The sequence below is a fragment of the Oncorhynchus gorbuscha genome, linkage group LG15, assembly GCF_021184085.1.
Source record: "Oncorhynchus gorbuscha isolate QuinsamMale2020 ecotype Even-year linkage group LG15, OgorEven_v1.0, whole genome shotgun sequence".
Lineage (NCBI taxonomy): Eukaryota > Metazoa > Chordata > Actinopteri > Salmoniformes > Salmonidae > Oncorhynchus > Oncorhynchus gorbuscha.
Genome location: NC_060187.1, coordinates 50,045,683 through 50,071,062, shown reverse-complemented (window position 1 = coordinate 50,071,062; position 25,380 = coordinate 50,045,683). Strand labels below are relative to the sequence as shown.

Sequence of the window (25,380 nt, the reverse complement as noted above, 5' to 3'; positions counted from 1 at the left end):
GTTGGTCACATCAGTGGAGAGAGGGGCTGTGGGACCCTGCCAATGCTGAGAACTAGCTACTCCTTAAAGGGATAGTTCCCTCATTTCATATTTTGCAATAACTGCTACTTTAAAGGGATAGTTCATTCACATTTTAATTTATCGTTTTCTTACCTTTGAAATGGTCTTCTCTGCAGTAGTCGGAACTAGAAGCACAAGCACTTCGCTCCACTCGCATTAACATCTACTAACCATGTGTATGTGACCAATAAAATGTGATTAGATTTGATTTAATCTATGTGCCTTAATCTATGTGACTTCTGGGGTAAGAAATCGATAAGCAGTTTATGGATTTGGAGTGAACTACCCATTTAAAGAGCCCTGGTACCGGGCCCAAAACGTCTCAGACTGTGGTTCAGGTCTGTGAACCATTTTAGCACCTCACTATCAATTGCACGGACAGTTCCTCAATAGGCTGTTCAATATGAGCAGAGCTCTGTTTGGTACGGGGGCTACAGGATTCTTGCTTGAGGATAGTTGAAAACAACTACATAGAAACTAAGACTTCATTTGAAGTTAAAAAATTAAAAAATAGAAAGTGGTCTCGCCGTCGTAAAAGGATGGGTTTTGTTTCCACACACACTCACCACTTCCATCTTATCCTCCTCTTTCTCCTTCCTCTCCTTTTCCTTCTTCTTAGCTTTGGCTGTGATGGAGAGAACAGCAGTAGACACCTTTCATGGAGAAAGAGGGAGTGAGAGACTAAATGAAGGGAGAATTGCAAAGAAAGGTAAAACAATACTTTAGGTACTGAGGCCGATCAGAAAACTTCTTAGAACGCATGAGTCACAAAATACCCCATTTTTTTTATTACGTTATTATATTGTACCTCGGTTCTAAAATTAAACACAATTTAGGCCCTAGACTGAGCAGCTAAAATAACTTGGTCTCAGACTGCGAACATGGCAATGAAATTAAAATGATGACAGACTTCAAAAAGGGACACTAATAACAAAACCCTCCAAGAAATTGATCTCGGCTGAGGAAACTTCATTCAGAATGGCAGCATTCAGAGTAGCAGCAAATATGACTTCAACTGATCAAAACAATGTGACATCCTTTCGCCGTTGGGGAACTCTCACTTCTCTTTCTCCTTGGGCACCTCCAGGGCCGGAGGGTAGGCGAAGGTGGAGGGCTTACAGTTGGAGCGGTATTGTACCTTGGGCATCTGGAGAGGGGGGGGGAGAGTGTGGTCAAACACCCAAAAAAAGCAATGATTGTAAAGTCCGACCCATCACTCATTGAAAAGGGATGTTCCGTTTGACTTATTCATAGACTGGTTTGACAACAAGAAACGCTGAACACACCACCTTCCTTTGGCCACATTGATACGAATACCACTCAACATTTAAACAAAAATGAAAACGCTATTGGTGAGCATAGTAGTTACGGTGTGTGTGTGTATGAATACAAGCGCATTGAGCGTTGTATCTGAAATGCGTTTTCCTGGAAAGTCAGCTGTAAATAATACAAATGATTTATTTCACAGGAACAAAATAGTATAGCTCCTACTCCCTTGTCGTCAATTGATAATGCCCACAGGAAATTAATGTGTTAACATTTCCCGTCAAATTCTTAAACAGCACCATATAGGGAGCCACCACTGACCAGAGAGGCTTTCATTTAGTTTGTTATGTCATAACTCACTTCTGTTCTCTGCAGGGTGGTAAGTATGAGAGGGAAGGGGAACATATAAAGTGCTTCTCTGGCTGTTAAAGCAGTGGGTGACTTCACCTGCGATAAAAGGCTGGCATGGAATGGCATGGCTGCAGTAGGGTGACGCAATATGAGTGCTGGTAAACAACGTCTTCTCCTTAAGGCGCACAAAGCAACCATGCACAACTGCTGATCTGGGCAACTGCTAAGGCTGGAACAGGTGGAGGCAGGAGGGATCATTGTCTTACAGTGCCTTGAAAGTATTCATACTCCTTGAAAGTAGTCATACCCCTTGACTTATTCTACATTTTGTTGTTTTACAGCCTGAATTCAAAATTAAATAGATTTTTGTTTTAACTCACACAATACCCCATAATGACAAAGTGAAAATAGACATTTTTGCTATTTTATTGAACATGATATACAGAAATATCTCATTTTCAGTACATAAGTATTCACACCCCTGAGTGAATAATTTGTAGAAGGACCTTTGGCACCGATTACAGCTGTGAGTCTTTCTGGCTAAGTCTAAGAGCTTACCACACTGGGATTGTGCAACATTCTCCCATTATTCTTATTCAAGCTCTGTTGAATTGGTTGTTGACCATTGCTAGACAACCATTTTCAGGTCTTGCCATAGGTTTCCAAGTAGATTTAAGTCAAAACTGTAACTCCTGCACTTAAAAACATTCATTGTTTTCCATTATTGTGCATAGCATGATGCAGCCACCACTATGCTTGAAAATATGGAGAGTGGTACTCAGTAAAGTATTGTATTGGATATGCCCCAAACATAACACTTTGTATTCAGCACAGAAAATGAATTGCTTTGGCAAATTTATTGTAGTATTACTTTTGTGCCTTGTTGCAAACAGGATGCATGTTTTGGAATATGTGTATTATTTAAAGGCTTCCTTTTCATTCTGTCAGTTAGGTTAGTAATTGTGGAGTAACTACAATGTTGTTGATTCATCATCAGATTTCTCCCATCACAGCCATTAAACTCTAACTGAGTTAGGAATACCTTCTGTATCATTGTAGTGATTTGATACACCATCCAAAGTGTTATTATTAACTTCACCATGCTCACAGGGAGCATATCCAATATGTTTTTTACCCATCTACCAATTTGGCCCTTCTTTGCGAGGCATTGGGAAACCTCCCTGGTCTTTGTGGTTGAATCTGTGTTTGAAATTCACTGCTCGACTGAGGGCCCTTACAGATAACTAACTGTATTATGATTTTTCAATGCCGATACCGATTGTTGGAGGACAAAAAAAAGGCCGATGCTGATTAATTGGCCAATTTTTTACATGTATTTGTAATAATGACAATTACAACAATACTGAATGAACACATTTTAACTTAATATAATACATCAATAAAATCAATTTAGCCTCAAATAAATAATGAAACATGTTCAATTTGGTTAAAATAATGCAAAACCAAATTGTTTGAGAAAAGTTCCTTGCTCAGAACATGAGAATATATGAAAGCTGGTGGTTCCTTTTAACATGAGTCTTCAATATTCCCAGGTAAGAAGTTTTAGGTTGTAGTTATTATAGGAAATATAGGACTATGTCATTAATATGGTCGAATCCGGAAACTATAATCTCGAAAACAAGACGTTTATTCTTTCAATGAAATACGGAACCGTTCCGTATTTTATCTAACGGGTGGCATCCCTAAGTCTAAATATTCCTGTTACATTGTAAATTAGTTTGCAATGAGCCAGGCGGCCCAAACTGTTGCATATACCCTGACTCTGCGTGCAATGAACACAAGAGAAGTGACACAATTTCACCTGGTTAATATTACCTGCTAACCTGGATTTCTTTTAGCTAAATATGCAGGTTTCAAAATATATACTTCTGTGTATTGATTTTAAGAAAGGCATTGGTGTTTATGGTTAGGTACACGTTGGAGCAACGACAGTCCTTTTTCGCAAATGCGCACGGCATCGATTATATGCAATGCAGGACATGGCAATACGCCATGTTTATGTGTTGCAAGACCGACCCATGTAGTAAGCTCCAGCGTAAAGAGAGTCATGCGCTATTGAATTTTCATACCGGAAGGAGAAACACATATTACGCATTGCATTATTTGGTGAACGCGCAGAGTCAACTGTTTATACATCAATTATTATGGCGATTAAGTCAAGTCTAGATATACAGATGTACACACAACTTTAGAATAAATTGATTGGGAAGGTGAGACAGAGATTGCTTCATTTAGCGATTGTGGAGGAATATTTTTTGAACTGGAGAGGACATTATTTTGGACTGGTAAGTTCTTATCATGCTAATGCCCTTGTTTGAAATTAATAATATAGAATGTGATTTTTAAATTTATTTTAGAAGCAATATATAAACATTCAATGTCACAAAATGTGAGATGTGTGTCTGTCGCCCCACCCCAACCCACACGAAATAGCCTATTTGAGGTTGTTGAGGAGAGGGCAGGACCACATCAATGGCCAAAGTGAAATGCAGACAGTAGATACAGCTGGTCTGTTGTAATTATAACAAAGACAGTAGATCTAGCTGGTCTGTCATAATATAATAGAGACAGTAGATCGAGCAGATAATAATAATCTAATAATATATTCAACCTTCAACTCTCTCTATATATCTGTTTATTATATGTTTATTATATATATTTATTATATCTTATGTGAAACTATTCTAACTGAACATTTTCTTTCACAGTGACACTGACTCCGAATGGGAGTCTTATCCGGTGTCCTGTGTGAATTTAAGTATGCTCTCTAATTCTCTCTTTCTCTCTCTCGGAGGACCTGAGCCCTAGGACCATGCGGCAGGACTACCTGGCATGATGACTCCTTGCTGTCCTCAGTCCACCTGGCCTTGCCGCTGTTCCAGTTTCAACTGTTCTGCCTGCGGCTATGGAACCCTAAACTGTTCATTTTTACTCTTGAGGTGCTGTCCTGTTGCACCCTCTACAACCACTGTGATCTCCACCCGGCACAGCCAGAAGAGGACTGGCCACCCCTCATAGCCTGGTTCCTCTCTAGGTTGCTTCCTAGGTTTTGGCCTTTCTAGGGTGTTTTTCCTAGCCACCGTGCTTCTACACCTGCATTGCTTGCTGTTTGGGGTTTTAGGCTGGGGCTATATGAATAGATTTGATAGGAGACTGAGTGTCTTCCAAATATTGAAAGTGTGTAAATAGTTACCCATGTTATTTTGTAAATGTATATATATATATATATATATATATATATATATATATATATATATATATATATATATATATATATATATATATATATATATATATATATATATATATATATATATATATATATTGTGTTAGAATACCATTTTGGTATTTTGTATATAGTTATTTGTTTCAAAATGTATACCTTCACCAATTTGGCCACTTGGGTACATTTGGGCTACTTGTGTGGGACACCTGGGTGACTTCATGATAAATGTCATGTAAGCACACTCATTTTGGAAGTTATCATTCTGAAACTTCGCACAAGTACTGTTGCCCTCATATTTTTCACTGAAATTGTCCCCATTATCCTATCTGAATGTTTGTTTTATCTTGTTCATTTGAAAGATGATACAAAAAATAAAAAACATGTTTATTTTTATATCATCTAAACCAGATCTATTGTGTGTTATTCTCCTACATTCAATTCACATTTACACAAACTTCAGAGTGTTTTCTTTCAAATGGTACCAAGAATATGCATATCCTTGGTTCTGTGCCTTAGATTTGGGTATGTCTTCAGGCGGAAATTGCACAAAGTAGGGGGGAGCTGCAAGAGGTTAACAATTAGAGTATATGGTCATTTTTAGATATGAAATGATCAACTTTACCCTGTATAACGAGGACAGCAATCCCTTTGCGAGGCACAATGCATGGCCAAAGCTGGAAGAGAAAATAATCTCACTAAAAACTTCCAAATAAGTCAAAACCATTTGATTTTGGGTTGGGGGTGAAATCCCAAAAGATGTGCTTATACATTCATTGGCTATGTCATAGCTAATTTGTAAACATACCTATACATCTATATATAGGAGAAATGTCCTCCTGTCTGATGAAATAAAAATAGAACTGTTTGGCCATAATGACCATCGTTATGTTTGGAGGAAAACAGGGGAGGCTTGCAAGCCGAAGAACACCATCCCAACCGTGAAGCACGGGGGTGGCAGCATCATGTTGTGGGGGTGATTTGCTGCAGGAGGGACTGGTGCACTTCACAAAATAGATGGCATCATGAGGGAGTAAAATTACGTGGATATATTGAAGCAATATCTCAAGACATCAGTTAAAGCTTGGTCGCAAATAGTTCTTCCAAATGGACAATTACCCCAGGCATACTTCTAAAGTTGTGGCAAAATGGCTTAAGAACAAAAGTCAAGGCTTTGGAGTGGCCATCACAAAGCCCGGACTTCAATCCTATAGAAAATGTGTGGGCAGAACTGAAAAGGTGTGTGCGAGCAAGGAAACCTGACTCAGTTACACCAGCTCTGTCAGGAGGAATGGGCCAAAATGTACTGAACATATTGTGGGAAGCTTGTGGAAGGCTACCCAAAACTTTTGACCCAAGTTAAACAATTTAAAGGCAATGCTACCAAATACTAATTGAGTGTACTGTATGTAAACTTCTGACCCACTGGGAATGTGATGAAAGAAATAAAAGCTGAAATAAATTATTTTCTCTGCTATTATTCTGACATTTCACATTCTTAAAATAAAAAAGGGGTGATCCTCACTATATGTCAGGAATTGTGAAAAACTGAGTTTAAATGTATTTGGCTAAGGTATATGTAAACTTCCGACTTCAACTGTACATGCGTATACTTCAAATGCACCCCACTCACACACGTTGTTTACCTTGAGGTCCTTGTTGAGCCCGATGATGGCGGTGAAGGCCAGGGGGAGGAAATGGGAAAGGGGGAACCAGAACCAGAACTGGGTGAATACCAGCAGGCCCACCACAGATGGCATGTGGGTGTGGCCCGTCCTCGACTGCAGCGAGATGGTGACGTTACGGCCACCCACACACACACACACACACCCACACCCACACCCACACACACACACACACACACACACACACACACACACACACACACACACACACACACACACACACACAGGAAGGAGAGTTGACATATTCGTGATAATACAGCTGTGATAATCTTTGTGCTTTGGCAACAATGATCTTCCACTTCAGTCAACCATAAATCAGAGAAATAGAGAGACAAAAAAGACAGAATTAGGTGCAAAAGGGGGATACAATGAAACTAATCTCGTTCTCAGACACTTCCGCCCAAATGCGCTAAGTGTCTGGTGGACCAAAGAGTCAAACTCGGCCTTCGTCAGCCAATACAGAAAGACAGGGAGAAACTCCCGGGGCATAGACATTGGTTTAATCTACCTACCAACCATCTCCTATAACATCTTCCCCCTAATCCTTCCCAGTATGTGTCTTGTGCACCTCGGTTATGGAGCCACGCTTCACAGTAGTGTGATTTGCAAAAATGGACAAATACAGAATTCTATAGTCACTCCAACTAATGCCAACTTTTAATTGTTGATGTCCCAGGCTTACAGTTGCATTCGGAAAGTATTCAGACCCCTTGACTTTTTCCACGTTACAGCCTTATTCTAAAATGGATTTAATGTTTTTTTCCCCCCTCATCAATCTACACCAAGCCTGGGAAAAGGCCAGCCCGGGGAAAGTATACGGCCTGTGACATGATTCAATACGGGCCACGGAATCATGCTCAGATCACATAGAGAATTTGCGATAGTAACGTTTTGAAAAACGTATGTTAGTCAAATTAAAAGCCCAATGAATACTCGCCTTTGCGTAACGATTTAAGGCCCACTGCTTGTGGGACATTTATTTTGAATGCACATATGAATAACTGCATGAGGACAGACAGTGACTGACAGGCTAACACACATGTCACAGTTACAAATAGTAGCTAGCTAGAAATTGTGCAATAATGTGTTTTCCAAAGATTTCAAAGGAAAGGAAAGTAGACAATGAATGTAGGGTGTTCCAGCAAGAGTGGACATCAAAATATGTATTTATTGAGGTATCAGGGAAAGCTGTGTGCTTAATGTGCAAAGAGAGCATCGCTGTCTTGAAAGACTACAACTTGTCCCGACATTTCCAGATGAAGCATGCAGAAAAATATAGGAATATGTCTTCTGAGCAGAGGGCAGGTGCATTGAAAGCGTTGCTTTCTCAGTTGGAAAATCAGCAAGGACTTTTCACAAAACTGCATTCAGCAAACGACTGAATTGCAAAAGCTAGCTATGTACTGTCCCACAAAATTGCTAAACATAGCAAGCCAATCACTGAAGGTGAAATTCATTAAAGAATGTTTAATTGACTCTGCAGCAATACTTGCCCCGACAAGAAAGAGCTGTTTGAAAATGTTTCCCTGTCAAGACAAACAGTGACACGGTGTGTTGAGGACATTGCAGAGAATATGGAACAACAGTTGAAAGACAAGGTAAAGGATTTCACATATTTCTCCTTGGCCCTAGATGAGAGCAGTGATGCAGGTGACAAGACGCAGTTGTTGATATTCTTACAAGACATAACCCCAGACTTTAAAATTACAGAGGAGCTTGCTTCAGTGCAGTCAATGAAGAGCACAACCGCAGGGAAACATTTATTGGAGGAGGTTTTGATGGGTGCCCAAACTTGACAGGAAAAAAACATTGGTCTTTTGAAAAGGATACAAGATCAAGCAGCTGAGCTGAACCCAGATAAGAAAATTATTTTCCTGCATTGCATTATTCATTTGGTGCTGCTCTGTAAATGTGTTCTGAAAATGAGCCATGTTGTGGATACAGTGGTAAACTTCAAAATCAAGGACAGTTTGTCTCACTGTTGGACGAGACAGTCAGGTCATGCAGATCTCCCCTACCACACAAATGTGAGATTGGCTGAGTTTGGGGAAGGTGCTTAAAAAGGTGTGGGACCTGAAATCAGAGATTGCTGAGTTTTTGCAAATGAAAGGAAAAATGTGGATTTCCCTCAGCTGCAAGATAAAGAATGGTTGGCTGATTTTGCCTTCACCGTGGACATCATGGCCCCCATGAATGAACTGAATTCCAAACTACAAGGGAGGGGCCTTTTTGCACATCAGATGTACAGCCTTGTCAATGCCTTCAAGGAAAAATTACTCCTCCTGACCCTCCAAGTAGAAGTCATTAAATAAATTACCTGTGCCAGGTAAAAAAGCTAACGTTTAAGTTCCTTGCTCAGAACATATGAAAGCTGGTGGTTCAATATTACCAGTTAAGTTAAGAAGTTTTGGGTTGTAGTTATTATAAGAATTATTTCTTTCTATACCATTTGTATTTCATATGCCTTTGACTATTGTATGTTCTAATAGCCACTTTAACATTGCCAGCCTAATCTCAGGAGTTGATAGGCTTGAATTCCTAAACAGCGCTGTGAAGCAAGCATTGCTAAGAGCTGCTGGCAAACGCTGTAAAGATTGAATGAATGCTTACGAGCCTGCTGCCGCCTACCAATGCTCAGTCAGACTGCTCTATCAAATCATAGACGTAATTATAATAAACACAGCAATACAAGCCGTTGGTCATTAATATCATCAAATCATCAAGAAACTATAATTTTGTAAATAAAATGTTTATTCTATCAGTGAAATACGGAACAGTTCCGTATTTTCTCAAACGGGTGGCATCCATAAGTCTAAATATTGCTGTTACATTGCACAACCTTCAATGTTATGTCATAATTATGTAAAATTCTGGCAAATTAGTTTCCATTGAGCCAAGCGGTCCAAACTGCTAACCTGGATTTATTTTAGCTAAATATGCAGGTTTAAAAATATGTACTACAGTGTATTGATTTTAAGAAAGGCATTGATGTTTATGGTTTAGGTACATTCGTGCAACGATTGTGCTTTTTTCGCAAATGCGCTTTTGTTAAATAATTTGGCAAAGTAGGCTGTGATTCAATGATCATTTAACAGGACCCGCATTGATTATATGCAACGCAGGACAAGCTAGTTAACCAAGTAATATCATCAACCATGTGTAGTTAGCTAGTGATTATGTGAAGATTGATCTTATAAAAAACAAAGTTTAATGCTAGCTAGCAACTTAGCTTGGCTCCTTGCTGCACTCGCGCAACAAGTGGTCAGCCTGCCACGCAGTGGCAGCAATATAAATCAGCCATAATCGGCATCCAAAAATGCTGATTACCGATTGTTATGAAAACTTGAAATAGGCCCTAATTAATTGGCCATGCCGATTAATCGGTCAAACTCTAGTCTGTTCCCTATCAGATGACAAGCGGGAGAAGTATACAACGCTGCTTTGAACTGAGTTTTCTAGTCGTTTTGAGTATTTCAAAGTGTTGGAAAATGACATGCTGTTGGTTTCCTCTCCTTTCACCTTCAATATGGATAACGCTCCCACTGACCTGCAACTTGAGCTTACCGATCTTCAGTCTGATGCAATGATTGGAGAAGTATTCAAAACAATGTCACTGACGAGGTTCTATGCATCTCTCATTGAACAAAACTTCCCAAAGATTAGGAGTAATGCGCAGAAGATTTTTGTACTGTTTTATTATTAAACAACTCCACAGTGCAGCATGAGGACTGTCTTTGTGTTTTGTGCATACCTGTTAACAAGAGTTCTGTCCGTGGTGCTGAATGCACAGTGTACTTTTCCCTCCGCGTAGTTCACTGCATGTTTAATAATGAAAATACCTACCAAAAGGAGAACATTGATGTGGTTTATTTCTGTGCATGTTAAAAAGTAGTATATCTGGACGTGATTTACAGTAGATATATCTGTCAACACAGTCATACACATGATGTATAATCCTGTAATATGATTCTGGCCCATGATGGCAAAAATATATTCTAACGTGGCCCTCCATGGAAAATAATTGTCCAGTACTGATCTCCACACACACACACACACACACACACACACACACACACACACACACACACACACACACACACACACACACACACACACACACACACACACACACACACACACACACACACACACACACACACACACACACAGCAAAAACAGGTTTTTAGAAATGTTAGCAAATTTAATTATCACGTTTACATAAATATATGGGGAATTGGAAATAATGCCGACAATTACATTGATGGAATCTACAATCTGCACTATTTCTGTCATTCTGAGCACCGTGGGTGGATGCCCACGTTGCTCATATGGGTCCTGTAAATTTCTCAAATATCCGTGAAATAAAAATGCTTTCGGTCAAATGTCTGTAAACCCTGTTGTGCCCGCAAGGGTAAAGTGAGTGCTTTTGTGTGTGCGTGCAAGCATACAGTCTACATGTGTGTTTGAGTGTGGGGTCCCAGAGAGCTGCACATCAAACACTTGACACACACACACACTCACAGATGTGTATACGCATACCCCAAACACAGGCTGGAGCAGAAAGGCATACGTCACACTGCTAACATTGGGCCTTGTGTATTACCTCGATCAAGACCAGCAGGTCCCTCTATGTGTTAAATGCTGTCTAAATACACATCAGGTGCGGGTGTATACAACCTGGTGTATACCCAACCAAGCCTCGTCTCATTTTGAAGAAAACTTAGTCAAATTTAACACTGGCAACAAGTGTATGTGTGTGTGTGTGTGTGTGTGTGTGTGTGTGTGTGTGTGTGTGTGTGTGTGTGTGTGTGTGTGTGTGTGTGTGTGTGTGTGTGTGTGTGTGTGTGTGTGTGTGTGTGTGTGTGTGTGTGTGTGTCAGAGTAAAGGAGCCTATATTGCACTCATACTGCAGTGGGGTTAGTATTTTGCAATATTTGTGTTCCCATAATGCTTTTAGCCGATCCGTGCCACTACAGCAACAGACTAGATTAAACTGGGATCCCCCATTCTCCTGCCAAGATAAAGAAGTCCAAAGTCCCCTCTGTTTTCTGTCGCATTAGACCGCCTAGACAAGATCGTAATACGGGATCGTAAGCCAGATAGCACACTGAAGCTATCGCCTCTTCCTCTACAACCCTTAAAACCTGTTAAGCCTACCCCTTACTTTTTCGAACATTCTGTTAAAAATCGCGCAACATTTCAGCGTCCTGCTACTCATGCCAGGAATATAGTATATGCATATGATTAGTATGTGTGGATAGAAAACACTCTGACATTTCTAAAACTGGTTAAATCACGGCTGTGACTATAACAGAGCGTGTGTTTCATCGAAAAGCGCAAGAAAAACTGATCACCGAAAGCTGGGAAAAATATCCATGCGCCACTTGCATGTATTGTCTATGGGAAACCAAATTACATGGGGCTGAGATTGCAAGTCCTACAGCTTCCACATGATGTCGCCAGTCTTGTCAATTGCCTGGGCTTTGTTTCTTGGTCAAATGAGTAAGAAAGAGCCCATTCCTTCCGGTCTCCGACAGGATGTTTTGGAGGAGAAATTTCAGAACATGATTTGAAGAGCTATTCAATACACATCGCCCCGTGATCAATTTGATAGATTATTAATGTTTACTAATACCTAAAGTTGGATTACAAAAGTATTTCGAAGTGTTTTGTGAAAGTTTATCGTCAAAAATGACATTGCGTTTTAAAACACTTTTTTTCTGTATCACACACTTCATAGATCGATATTTAGGGTATATATGGACCGATTTAATCGAAATAAAGACCCAATAGTGATGTTTATGGGACATCTAGGAGTGCCAACAAAGAAGCTCGTCGAAGGTAATGAATGTTTTCTATTTTATTTCTGCGTTTTGTGTAGCGCCGGCTATGCTAATTATTTTGTTTACGTCCCCTTCAGGTATTTTGGGGTGTTGCATGCTATCAGATAATAGCTTCTCATGCTTTCGCCGAAAAGCATTTTAAAAATCTGACTCGTTGGCTGGATTCACAACGAGTGTAGCTTTAATTCAGTACCCTGCATGTGTGTTTTAATGAACGCTTGAGTTTTAACGAGTGCTATTAGCATTTAGCGTAGTGCATTTGCATTTCCAGATGGCTAGATGGGACGCCTGCGTGTCGGGTGCGCTTAAGAGGTTAACTGTCAGGCCAATGCTGACAGCTATGTGTTGAGTACTGTAAAGGCAGCTTCCACCTAAAGAACCATCACTTCACTTCTAGTGTATCACTTTGATTTCTGATGTGGATGTGGAGTATTAGTCTTAAATTATGAGTGGGGTTGGATAATCATATGAAATGTGACATGCGGAAACCATTAGGGTTCCATTTCATGATCTCTGGTGCTCATTACCGAGGGTTTAGCTTTCGAAAGCAGCGCTCGCAAGAAACCGCACACCCAACCGTTCCCTCAGTCTCGCCAGACATTCCCTCATTCATTACGTAGAATTATACTCCTTTTAATCTCGGCCCTAAATGTGAAGCTTTCCAGTGTCTGCTCATGTATTTTTTTTTTGAAAATAAATGTAGAAGATGCTCTTATCCAGGGCAACATTCTAAAGAAATCCCTCTGCTCTGTACTGCCAAAGGACCTTATGCCACCACAAAAAAAATAATGGTAGTTGATCTAGCTAGTAATCAAATAACACCTATGGATTCTGGGAAAAGAAGTCCCCACCCCAAGGAAAATTACAATTCAATTCCATATTAGGTTGATAAAAACAGAGCATTGTGGTGATTTGTGTGACACTCATTTAGGCGCAGCAACTCGAATCTGTGAGTCACTCTGGCGACAAAATCTATTTGTTCGGGCATTAGGAGGGACCATTTCAGATGTCAAAATAAAGGAATTAAATGACCCACAAGTCATCATCACTGTAATTACATAGAAAGAAACTGGGCTGAAGCGGCACGTGATTTAACCACTATTGTCTGATTTGATTTTTACATTGGAACCATTTCTAGTGTAATACTGTATTTTAAATCGAATGATTCCTCCGAAGTAACTCGTTTTGAAAGGACTTTTTACATTATTTATATGGGGAAGGACCTCCCCTTCTCCCAATACTGATTCCAATCACCCTGCTTTTTCTTTCATCCTGATACTCCTACGCACCTCTTCCTCCCACTCCCTCCATCCTCCTCTCCGTATTTGTCTCCCAGAGGGCAATGGCAGTCTATTATTCTAACTCTGCACCCCCAGCCCTTGACCGCCTAATCACAGTAAACACCACCCACTCTTCTCTTATACTAGCCGTGCCAGGTCACTGTTTTACTGACATTTGTTCCCTTTTCACTTTTAAAAGCTTGTTAAGCTAAAAGTGTCATAAATGACTAATGGAAACGTTAGCGAGGCCCTTGGTCTGGGATTAAGAGAAATCAATGTGATTTAGTGAAACTGGTGGCTTTGTTGATTTAATTACACCCCCCCCCCCCTCAATTTTTACCTTGAAAAGGGTAACCATCCAACCTGACAGAGCTTGAGAGGATCTGCAGAGAGAAATGGGAGAAACTCCCCAAATACAGGTGTGACAAGCTTGTAGCGTCATACCCAAGAAGACTTGAGGCTTTAATCTCTGCAAAAGGTGCTTCAACAAAGTACTGAGTAAAAGGTTTGAGTACTTATGCAAATCTAATCGTTTTTTTATTTTGAATATATTTGCACTCAAAAACATTTTTTTTGTTGCTTTGTCATTATGATATATTGTGTGTAGATTGACATTGGAAAAAAAACTATTCAATCCATTTTAGAATAAGGCTTTAAATGTAACAAAATGTGGAGAAAGTCAAGAGGTCTGAATGCACTGTATATATTTTAAAGCAATAAGGATGATGCAACAGATCAGAACGTTTAGCTTTAAATGTTGATTAACTACTATTTCTTCACATTATACGTACAGCAATGCGCAGAAGGCAGTAGGCTACATGGGAATGTTCATTCCATAATGCAATTAGCAGGAAAAACCCTTGTCAAAAGCACACCGCACATGCCAGCAGTTTCTTTCATGTGACAGAGATCAAAATATCTATGGGAAATTTAGAAAGAGGGGAGAGCTTAAGATGCAACAATTAGCATGGGTTGCTAATATAACTAGGACTGTGCCTTTGGCTAGTGGACAAAGAAAGAAAGTGGACTTGAAAACCATTAGATGGGTTAGCTTATGTCACGAAAACGACCTGCGCGCTCCCATGGGGCAGAAGTCAGTGTGTTGTTGTGACTCCGGATGGCCAGACTAGCAAGAATGACAAGAAAATGCCATGTGGTGAATCATAAGTGGCTCGTTTCATCTTGCTCGTGATGCCATGTCTTGTTTTGAGGTGTTTTGACTGATTTCATGTCAATGCTAATATGGCTAAAATTCGCTAGCTTAATGCCATGTCTTGTTTTGAGGTGTTTTGACTGATTTCATGTCAATGCTAATATGGCTAAAATTCGCTAGCTTAACCAACAACTTCAACGATGTATTTGAGAGACAGCAAGTGCTCATTCTGCAAATGTATTTATGTTTTCAATAAACATTGAAGAAATATAGCTTACATTAAGTCAACCATCTAAGCTAACCCAGTCTGTTTTGCCCCATAGTTGAGCATGCGTCAGTTTTGTTGCTAAATAGCCAAACCGTCTAGAACATGAGAAATAGGCTAATGGTTTTAATGACATATGGAAGTCTATGAAATAATTGCCTCCCCGTTTCTATGGTCAGATCGGACTTTTAAGCAATGCGATTGCATTTAGAATTGTTACTCAATGATTGAGCTTTTAAATACACGTTCCACTCCAGCAGCAACAAATGAGCTGTTTACGAAGCTGTAGCAGCAACGCTGGCGCTGTCTGACAGTTTTCTGCTCACCATAGGTTCTGTATATGTATTCTATGTGATAAATATAACGACTAACTAAAATACACACACGGCAATTTAATTCCACTAAATTATGAACCTATAGAGTAGACCGATAAGCATGTATTTCCATTGACTGGTATTTCCATCAATGAATAGGCTAAAAATCATTATTTTACAATGGGACTTTTTTTCTTCTCCTGGACAATTGTCCGAGATCAGTTTTATTTATCGGGCTTTTCATTTATTCATTTTCTGTCCAAAAGCAGGATAATAGTGATGACTGATGTGCTTTTTTAGGCCGGTTCGGTTTCGGTGCAATGATAAAAACGCCACGGTTTTCGATTTATATTATTGTTTTAAACATTAAATGCATTAAGAAATAATTACATTTAAATGATTAGAGCTTTTTAATAGAAATGCCAAAGCCAAAAACAGTGAACATTCAATTGCCAAAACATTGAAAATATTCCATCATCTCTGTCAGGGCCACAAAGAAAAATAGGAAATTACTATGAAATAATAAAATATTTCAGTGTGTATATTACTTAGTTTTATTTGATGAATTTATAATTGTTCATTCCTTAGTCATCATCTGACCTCCACTAGGCAGTAGCAGCCAGCCAGCCAGCCAACCATCTAACATTACATTCTCTCTGTTTTCCCCATACTGTACTGTCTTTAGTCATCCTATTTAGCTAGGCTAGCCTGCCTAAGTACGGTGCAGAGCTGTCTGACAATCATTTTTACTTGTTTTTCAAAGTAGATCCATCAGACATACTTTCAAACTTTCTCCATCCCTCTCGCCCGTTGTTGTGTTGTGAACATTCCTCTCATGTGGCCGTGTATGTCTCTCTCGTGTAATATCATCTAACTTAACGTAGCAGGCGTAAAAGTGTACCCAACTTTAGTTGTTTAATAACCACACAAAAAAAACATTGACATTTTGGTTAATCTCAGCACTAACGGCTAACGGAAACCCTGGCGAACACGCAAACACAGTCAGACTAACAGTAATAAGAGTAATGTGGCTGTTCTCATTGCTGGACAACCAGGTGCTAATGCATCGTAGCATCATCGCTTCCAGAGAAGGAAGTTGGGGAAAAATCACAGGACACAGGGGTGGTCAATATTGCCAACACACACACACACTTCCCCTAAAGAGCAGACTGAAACAGATACACCCACAAGTTTTCTGAAGAAATCCCACCGCTGCAACCAAATATCAGTCACACACACTTGACACAAGACACTGACCTGCATCCAGGATGCCCTGGGCCAGGATGGCCCCGAACTTGGCCATGACGTCATCATGCTTGTCATTGATGACCTTGGAGTAGAGCTGCCGGAACTGGTTCACCTGTGCCGGGAAAACCATTATGACTCAAACTCATTGATCAGTTTATTTGGTGGGCCTCCACATTACAATCTAGCACTCGTATTCGATGAAATATACTTAAATTCTTTGTTGTCCGGTTTTTCAGCTGCATATGGGAGACCTTTTGGCTGCCACGTCACTTTGGCTTTGATGCCAAGGCCCACATTTGGAACTGACATGAAGTGAGAGCCACTATTAGCTGGTTAAAAACTCACTAGCCACACTTCTCGATAATAAATATTTAAGAAGGGTTATATGGTTAAAACATTACCATTTATAATTCCATGTAAGATATTTTTTTTAAACGAGTCCTGTAAAGTAAGTGGCCCACCTGGCACCGAGGCACATACTCGACGAACACGATTTAACACAACTGCACCGAATCGCCTTCCTGTCTCGAGAACACTTGAAAACATCAGTGTGGCTTCACATTTAAACAGGCCCACCGCAATTAATGACAGCGTGGCTTCAATCATAAAAAATGTCATGCAACGAAATAACCCAGAGGGTGTGTGTATGAAAGAAAAGTTTAGTTGAGCATGTGCGTTTACGTTATTGCCACATATGTACCGTGTGTGGGGCACAAAGTAAAAGTGTTGAGAAAAAAACAGACAGCAGGCGGGCAGTCCATAACAGTATGGCAGTGTAGGCCTACATAAACAACCTTTATGCCCAAGGTGTACTGACACACCCGCCGCACTGTCACGCTAGCTGCCATGCCACCATCACCAGTGTAAGAGCACACCAAACAATATCTGAAAAGACACTGAAAATTACACAGGCAGACATGTTGTGCCTCCTGCCGTTTCCAATTTAAAATGAGAGTCTCTTGCACAATCTTTCACACCGCCCCGAGCTCAAAGGCTGTTGATGTACAGGCCGAGACCAGAGGACTCTTTGAAAATGAGTCTGGCATTTCTTAAACGGCTGTGACAGAGCTTGTTGTGCAAAATGGGGAGAGAGAGAGCAGCTCCTTTTAGCTAGCCTCCCCAGCCTTTGCTTTCCTACCCTCTGCTGACTGATATCCCTTTCAAACAGAACCCGAAAACCTGCCACCTTTTCTTTATATCTGAAAGGTATTATTGGCGACAAAGCCTGTACTTTTATTTCCGCCAACCAGCATAATCATGATTGCGGTAAGGAATTTCCAAGTCTCGCCAACCCCTCAGTATCAACATCGTCTTTCATCTTACCATCTTTGGCATGGATTAAATCATGAACATTCTATTTTTGTTGCCCGACATAAGTTGTCTTTGTCATTATAAAAAAGTATATCACAAAAACAGCAGTCTGCATAATTTTTTGCACCCCCCCCCCAAAAAAAATACATAAAAATAATGTATTTAAGATATGTCAATCTAACAAGCCAGGCAACGAAAAGTAACATTCTAGACAATGTTGAGAACATTTCAATAGGCTACAGTAGCATACTATGCAAACAGATAATTCCACCATCAGCGATACAACGAAGATATAATTAAAGTCAGTGAATAACAAAGTTACTGGTCGCCAATTTCTCTCCTAAATGTGGGCTGTGAATGGGATGGACTGTTTCACTTCCACTCACCTTGGGACAGGTGACCTCGGTCTGCTGGATCATGACGAGGGCTGATGAGATGAGGGCTGTCTCACATAGTTCACCGGGTCATTAGTCATGGGCTCCAGCAGGTTGATGGCCTCCTGAGAAGAGAGAAAGAACAAAATAACTTTTCAATGGTAATACAATACAAACTAAACAAATACCTAGATGACAACTTGAACAGCAAACAAGACGAGGTTATCGTGTTGTTTAGACTCCAAATAAATACATAGATAAAGTTGGATGCTACTCACTAAGTACGAGCACAGTACTTTGCTGTTCTACAGGAGGATAAGCCCCAGCTCCTTAAGGGAGAAGAGGCTCAGGTGGGTAAACAGTGAGCTCCCTCAGGCCAGTTAGGAACTTCTAGGCCAGTGTTTGGACCAGCGCTCTCCTGGGTATTAAGAAGTAAGCCTGGCAGAGGGTGCCAGCTCAGCTGCTTGGCACAAGTTACCAGAGGCTTCTGAGGAAGGGCGGGCTCAGCTGTGCCAGGGCAAACCTCAGCACTCAGCAGTGAGGACCCAAGATGAGGCCTACACTTGAGATCTCTATCAGATTTATAGATTGCTTAGCTTTACTTTATAAAGTGTTTTCAAAGAGATGTATTCAATCCACTAATACGAAACAAGTGTATTTAACATGGAAACATACACATTTTTTGTACATTTGAACATTTACTATTAGAGGTATGGGTAGCGCCATCTTGAATTGCCATAGTAACAACTGATGCCAATGGGTCATTGGTAGGACTGAGCAAATTGTGAATTGTTGCGCGGAGACAGAAAGTGAATGCTGCCACACCTCTACTAGACCAGAAATGTTTCTCACATCTTTTAAAGCTCTGTCATGGAGATCAGAACAACAATATTAAGGTAAGAAACTGTATACAATCTGTTTTTATGTTAATTATTTTAAGTAATTTTCCGATTGATGAGTCTGTGATTTACTTTTGATAACAAGCCGAGTAACGTTAGACAATTGAATCAGCCTAAACGAGACATGGTAGCTAGCTAGCCTACTTGATTTAGGTCTTCTCTATCTTTTTGATTTAAGTGTTTTCATTGATAACGGCACAAAGTCAAATGCTCATATTGACAATTTAAAAAGCATGTGTCATTAGGTAGTATGCATGAGAGCAGGCCTGGGCAAAGGCAGGCCCGGAGGACATATGCTGCACAGGACAAGAGTCAATACGGGCTACGGAATCATGCTCAGATCAAAGAATTTGCAATAGTAAAGTTTCGAAAAACGTATTTGTTATTCATTTGAAAAGCCCAATGAATACTTGCCTTTTTGTAACTATTTAACTCCCACCGCTTGTGGGACATTTATTTTGAAGGCACGTATAAATAACTGCACACGGACAGACAGGCTGACACACACGTCACCGTCACAAATAGTAGCTAGCTAGAAATTGCGGGAACATTTTACAAAGATGTTAAAAATATAAAAAATTGGTGCTGAATGCAGTGTACTTTTCCCTCCATGTAGTTCATTGCATGTTTAAAAATGAAAATAAATACCTACCAAAAACGGAGAACATGGATGTAGTTTATTTCTGTGCATGTTAAAAAGTAGCATATCTAGACGTGATTTACAGTAGATATATCTGTCAACACAGTCATACATATGATGTATAATCCTGTAATAGGATTCTGGCCCACGATGGCAAAAATATATTCTAATGTGGCCCTCCATGGAAAATAATTGCCCAGGCCTGAGCTAGAGCTAGCTAAACCGAACTGGCTAGTGATTAAGATATGAAGCTGCTGTAGCTAGCAAGCCAGGAAGAGAGAATATCTGCAGGACTGCTATGTTACCAGTAAAATGTAATGTTATTATCCCATTAATATCGATGAAGACATTAATGAGCGAGCTAAGATGGACGTGGTCAATATAACTATTTGTTCAGCACTTTTGAAGTGTACAGCGACAGAATTCAAAACATGGACCGTTCTTACAGTATTCACCAAGTCAGAACCGTAGGATAAATAAAGGGGGTATATGAGCAGACAATGAAAGCACTTACAATATTCGATGATTACATCTCTCTAAAACAGGCTATAGGCTACATGCGCACCACCAAGTCCGCAGCGATTCTGCAGCGATACGCCATTCATCTGGTTTGCGCTTAGTGGGACTATCATTTGTTTTTCAACAGGACAATGACCCAACATGTCCAGGCTGTGTAAGGGCTATTTTACCAAGAAGGAGAGTGATTGAGTGCTGCATCAGATGACCTGTCCTCCACAATCACCCAACCTCAACCCAATTGAGATGGTTTGGGATGAGTTGGACCGCAAAATAAAGAAAAAGCAGCCAACAAGTGCTCAGCACATGTGGGAACTCCTTCAATAAATCATTCCAGGTGGAGCTGGTTGAGAGAATGCCAAGAGTGTGCAAAGCGATCATCAAGGCATTTTTTATATTTTGATTTTTTAACACTTTTTTTGGTTACTACATGATTCCAAATGTGCTCTGCCCTACCTGCCCTGAATTACGGGTCGCCACTGTCCCCATCATTTGAAGAAGACTGATTTAATATTTTATTAATCAAATGTTTTTTTGTGATAGAAATTAGTCATGTTAAGATATTTCACATTACATATTTAGTAATGGCAGAATGTATTTTAAACTTCACCCAATGAAACTTTTGTATGACATAATAAATAAAAAAGTATTGATAGGAGTGGGGAAAAAAGGTACTTGTGCATTGATAAGCACACAAAACACGGCATTAACGATAAATAATAAAGATGGCACTTCTAAAAACCTAATTCACACCGTAGCCTGCAGAATTTGCAAGATTACTTGTCTTCCATTTCGGCACAAATGAAAATGTGGTACTGACTCACCCATGAATTGATGTTTCAGCACAGTCTCAATGAAGAGTTTGGAGTTCGATTAGCCTTGTGTTAAATGCCTGCTAGAGTTAGCAGCAGGCGGACGAGCAATATCAACCGTCATTGTACGGAAGAAGCTAACTGAAGCTTCACATGGAGAAAACCCTGAGTAGATCTATCTTGCTTTGTAGGATACCCCTCTGGTCTAAGGTTAGCTGGTTCGTAAACTTTGCTACTTAGTCACACATTAACATATTATTTCATATATGGACTATCAGATATGAAATTACGTTACATGTTCTCAAATGTTAGAGTAAAAACCTTTCAATAATGAAATCTATTTTTGTCACCTGCAAGCTGATTGAGAACTTTTATAATTCCCTTCCATTCATGATTCCCATTTTTGTGTGCTGAAGGGTCATTGCTACTCTGGTAAGACGAGGGCGAAGATGATGCCCTCTTCTCCCTCCCCTAGATCCCTGACCACCAGTGACAATATGCCAACCAGACATTAAACCAAACTCCTCCTGAGTTGCACAAAAGGTATAATTTCTCATTCATTCCCTTTCTATATAATTTATTAGACTAGAGAATCTTGTTACTCATGGTCTGAGAGTCTTTAGGTGCGCTTTGGCAAACTCCAAGCGAGCGGTCATGTGCCTTTCTTTAACTGAGGAGTTGCTTCCCTCTGGCCATTCTACCATAAAGGCCTGATTGGTGGAGTGCCGCAAAGATGGTTGTTCTTCTTAAAGGTTCTCCCATCTTCACAGATGAACTCTGGACCTCTGTCAGAGTGACCATCTGTGTTTTCGTCACCTCCCTGACCAAGGCCCTTCTCCCCCGATTGCTCAGTTTGGCTAGGCAGAAAGCTCTAGGAAAAGTCTTGGTGGCTCCAAACTTCTTCCATTTAAGAATGATGGAGGACACTGTTCTTGGGGACCTTCAATGCTGCAGACATTTTTTGGTACCCTTCCCCAGATCTGTGCCTCGACACAATCCTGTGTCGGAGCTCTATGGACAATTCCTTCGACATCATGGCTTGGTTTTTGCTCTGACATGCACCGTCAACTGTGGGACCTTATATAGACAGGTTAGTGCCTTTCCGAAATTACCATAGGTGGACTCCAGTCAAGTTGTAGAAACATCAAGGAGGATCAATGGAAACAGGATGCACCAGAGCTCAATTTCGAGTCTCATAGCAAAGGGAATGTAAATACATATGTAAATAAGGTATTTCTATATTTTGCAAACATCTCTAAAAACCAGTTTTTGCTTTGTCATTATGGGGTATTGTATGTAGATCGAGGGAAGAAAATAATTTTATCCATTTTAAAATAAGGCTGTAACGTAACGAAATGTGGAAAAAGTCAAGGGGTCTGAATTATTTCCGAATGCACTGTATTACTCTTTTCAAAACGTAAAATCACACATTTGCTTACTTCAGTGTCATTCATTCATGATATAATTTGCACTGAAAGAGGAGCCGTTGCTTAGCAACTCAGACAGAGGCTATAGGAACATACAGAGAATGAACTGCCAGGTGCTAATAGTCCGGAAGTAAAGCCACGCTGGGAGCCAAATTTGAAATGGAATACATCGAATACATGGAGCAGGATGGAGAAGAAAAAAAAAATCACATTAAAACAATATTAAAATGTATTTTCGGGAAGGGATGAGGTCACTATTCATGTAATACATACACACACACACACACACATATATACACATATACACGTGTATATATATACAGTGGGGCAAAAAAGTATTTAGTCAGCCACCAATTGTGCAAGTTCTCCCACTTAAAAAGATAAGAGAGGCCTGTAATTTTCATCATAGGTACCCTTCAACTATGACAGAATGAGAAAGAAAAAAAATCCAGAAAATCACATTGTAGGATTGTTTATGAATTTATTTGCAAATTATGTTGGAAAATAAGTATTTGGTCAATAACAAAAGTTTCTCAATACTTTGTTATATACCCTTTGTTGGCAATGACAGAGGTCAAACGTTTTCTGTAAGTCTTCACAAGGTTTTCACACACTGTTGCTGGTATTTTGGCCCATTCCTCCATGCAGATCTCCTCTAGATCAGTGATGTTTTGGGGCTGTTGCTGGGCAGCACGGACTTTCAATTCCCTCCAAAGATTTTCTATAGGGTTGAGATCTGGAGACTGGCTAGGCCACTCCAGGACCTTGAAATGCTTCTTACGAAGCCACTCCTTCGTTGCCCGGGCAGAGTGTTTGGGATCATTGTCATGCTGAAAGACCCAGCCACATTTCATCTTCAACGCCCTTGCTGATGGAAGGAGGTTTTCACTCAATGGCCCCATTCATTCTTTCCTTTACACGGATCAGTCGTCCTGGTCCCTTGGCAGAAAAACAGCCCCAAAGCATGATGTTTTCACCCCCATGCTTCACAGTAGTTATGGTGTTCTTTCGATGCAACTCAGCATTCTTTGTCCTCCAAACACAACAAGTTTTTACCAAAAAGTTATATTTTGGTTTCATCTGACCATATGACATTCTCCCAATCTTCTTCTGGATTATCCAAATGCTCTCTAGCAAACTTCAGACAGGCCTGGACATGTACTGGCTTAAGCAGGGGGACACGGTCTGGCACTGCAGGATTTGAGTCCCTGGCGACTTAGTGTGTTACTGATGGTAGGCGTTTGTTAATTTGGTCCCAGCTCTCTGCTCTCTGGTTCTGGGATTTTTGCTCACCGTTCTTGTGATAATTTTTACCCCACGGGGTGAGATCTTGCGTGGAGCCACAGATCGAGGGAGTTTATCAGTGGTCTTGTATGTCTTCCATTTCCTAATAATTGCTCCCACTGTTGATTTCTTCAAACCAAGCTGCTTACCTATTGCAGATTCAGTCTTCCCAGCCTGGTGCAGGTCTACAATTTTGTTTCTGGTATCCTTTGACAGCTCTTTGCTCTTGGCCATAGTGGAGTTTGGAGTGTGACTGTTTGAGGTTGTGGACAGGTGTCTTTTATACTGATAACAAGTTCAAACAGGTGTCATAAATACAGGTAACGAGTGGAGGACAGAGGAGCCTCTTAAAGAAGAAGTTACAGGTCTGTGAGAGCCAGAAATCTTGCTTGTTTGTAGGTGACCAAATACTTATTTTCCACCATAATTTGCAAATAAATTCATTAAAAATCCGACAATGTGATTTTCTGGATTTTTTCCCCATCATTTTGTCTGTCATAGTTGAAGTGTACCTATGATGAAAATTACAGGCCTCATCTTTTTATGTGGGAGAACTTGCACAATTGGTGGCTGACTAAATACTTTTTTTGCCCCGCTGTATATACATCAGTTATTGGGGAATTATTTCATAGTTTCTTCACAGATATATTATTTTTCCATTTCAGTCTTATAGCAACCCTATGCTTGGTGTGACTGTTATAGGAAGAGGAGACCATCTGATACGCCTGGAAATATTTTGATATGAACCTGGAATTAAAATTAAAGAGGACCCGTGCTTCTATAGTGAAACAATCTCACATAAGTCCAGTTTGCGAGTGATGTTAGGCTACATTGTATCGTTGTTTCTTCAGAGCGCAGTGGTGAGCAACAAAATAATATCACTTCACCGAGACACCCACGAGTTCAAGTTTAGCACTTTATCCACAAATGTTTTAATGATCTGATTTTTTTTCACCTTTATTTAATCAGGTAGGCCCGTTAAGAACAAGTTCTCATTTACAACTGCAACCTGGCCAAGATAAAGCAACGCAGTGAGACACAAACAACAGACACATGGGATAAACAAACGTACAGTCAATAACACAATAGAAAATCTGTATACAGTGAATGCAAACGAAGTAAGGAGGTAAGGCAATAAAAAAAGGCTATAGTGGCGAAGTAATTACAATTTAGCAATTAATACTGGCGTGATAGATGTGAGGATGAGGATGTGCAAGTATAAATACTTGTGCAAAAGAGCAGAATAAAAAACAAAAAACAAATATGGGAATAAGGTAGGAAGTTGGTTGAATGGGCTATTTATAGATGCTGTGTACAACGATCGGTAAGCTGCTCTGACTCTTGAAGTTATTGAGGGAGATATATGTCTCCAACTTCAGTGTTTTTTTGCAATTCGTTCCAGTCATTG

At 40.1% G+C, this 25,380-nt stretch overlaps 1 pseudogene; it reads right to left on the bottom strand.

Moving 5' to 3' along the window:
- LOC123997450 overlaps positions 1 to 25,380 on the bottom strand; it is a 99,561-nt pseudogene that overhangs the window by 8,640 nt on the left and 65,541 nt on the right.